Here is a 1832-nt window from a genome sequence, read left to right as displayed (position 1 = left end):
TAGTGATAATACCTCCTGCACACAATCAAAAACTAAAAGTTCAGTTTCATCAACAAAATAAAGCATGTCATCATGGTCTAAGGAGTGTTTCATGGCCGCCGGTAGAGTGTGCACTGCTTCTTCCTCTCCAACCCTTAATGTTATTTTCTTCCTTTAAGGTCAATTAGGGCACCGGAGGTAGTGAGGAATGGCCGACAAAGAATCAATGGTGTCTCCATATCTTCATCAATATCCATGATGACAAAATCCACAGGGAATACAAATTTGTCCACCCGGACAATTACATCCTCCACAATCCCATGAGGCTTCCTTGTTGATCGATCCGCCAATTGTAAAATCATTCTCATGGGTCTAAGTTCATCCAAACCAAGCTTCAAATAAATGGTATAGGGCATAACATTAATGCTCTCCCCTGAGTCTGCAAGTGCATTTTCTTCAACTCCACCCTCAAGTACACATGGGATTATTAAGCTTCCCGGATCTTTCAATTTTTGTTGGAGCTTCTTCTCCAAAATGGGCGAGCAATTTCCCATGAGTGCAACCATGCCCTCTTCTTCCAATTTCCTCTTGTTTTTTGGCGATTCTTTTAAAAACTTGGCATACTTGGCCATTTGAATTAAAACTTCCTCTATCGGGATGTTTATGTGGAGTTGCTTGAAGATGTTGATGAATTTTCTGAATTGTGCATCCTCCTTATCTTGCTTCAATCTGGCCGGATAGGGGATTCAAGGTTTGTACTCAAATGGCTTTGATGAACCATTTGGTGGAATTTCCTTGTTTTCACCTTGCTTGTTTTTCTCAATAACTTTCTCAATTAAGTTGGGATCTTCCACTTCGGTTACCCCAGTTTCCTTGACACTTGGGTCAACTCTGACTCTTGTCTCAACCTGTCTCCCGCTTCTAAGGGCAATGGCCTTCAAGTGCTCTCTTGGGTTCTCCTCAGTGTTGCTAGGAAGACGCTCGAAGGTCGCTTTCGGAATTTGCTTTAGCAAGCTGCCCCACTTGATGTTCAAGTGATTATTCAGAAGCTTGAAGATTTCTCAAAATGGAGCCTATCTCATTGAACTATCCGGCATGTTGAGCAAACTGAGCATTCACCTTACTGAATTGAGAATCCATACCGCTAGTTATTCTATTAAACCTTGATTCAGTGTTGATCATGAACTTGGCAAGCACATCTTCAGTAGTGAACCTCTTCTCTAGCACTGGTTGTCACATTTGAGATCCTTGTGGAGGTGGTGCATCTTTTTGTTGTTGCCCCTGATTCCATGAAAAGTTTGGGTGGTACTTCCACCCTGGATTATAATTCGAGCTATAAGGGTTCCCTTGTGGCCTTTGTCCTCCAATATAATCAATATTCTCAATTGGAACGACGGAGGAGCTAGCAATAGGACATTGGGCGACTCCATGGCCTCCACGACAAGTGCTACAACTCATCACTGACTCTAACTTCCAGCTACTGCCCATGAGCATATCTAGCATCTGAGACAACACATCAACCTTTGCGGCAAGAGCATCATTAGAACTAACTTCATAATTCCAGCCCTTTTCTATGCTGCACTTCTTGAGGCCCAATGAGACTCATTGCTTGCCACTGATTCAAGGAGTTACTCAGTTTTGTCGAGGTATTTGTTACTAAGAAATCCACCCGCTGCGGCATCAATTAGTTGATGAGTTGCATAGTTCAACCCGTTGTAGATGATCTGAACCCACATCCAAGAAGCAAAGCAGTGATGGGGGCATCTTCGAAGGAGATCCTTAAATCTTTCATAAGCTTCAAATAGAATCTCCGATTCTCCTTGCTTAAATGCTAAAATTTCTTGCCTTAGCTT

General features: G+C 42.5%; 1 non-coding gene across 1 annotated transcript; it reads left to right on the top strand.

Annotated features, from left to right (window-relative positions):
- The first annotated feature begins 1725 nt into the window (after nt 1–1725).
- On the top strand, nt 1726–1832 carry LOC120267269. Its single transcript, XR_005538430.1, has one exon. It is a non-coding gene; the product is annotated as a small nucleolar RNA R71 (small nucleolar RNA).

This window comes from Dioscorea cayenensis, chromosome 1 (genome assembly GCF_009730915.1).
Source record: "Dioscorea cayenensis subsp. rotundata cultivar TDr96_F1 chromosome 1, TDr96_F1_v2_PseudoChromosome.rev07_lg8_w22 25.fasta, whole genome shotgun sequence".
NCBI classification, from domain to species: domain Eukaryota; kingdom Viridiplantae; phylum Streptophyta; class Magnoliopsida; order Dioscoreales; family Dioscoreaceae; genus Dioscorea; species Dioscorea cayenensis.
The sequence above is the reverse complement of the archived record's forward strand: the minus strand, read 5'-3'. Positions and strand labels throughout refer to the sequence as shown.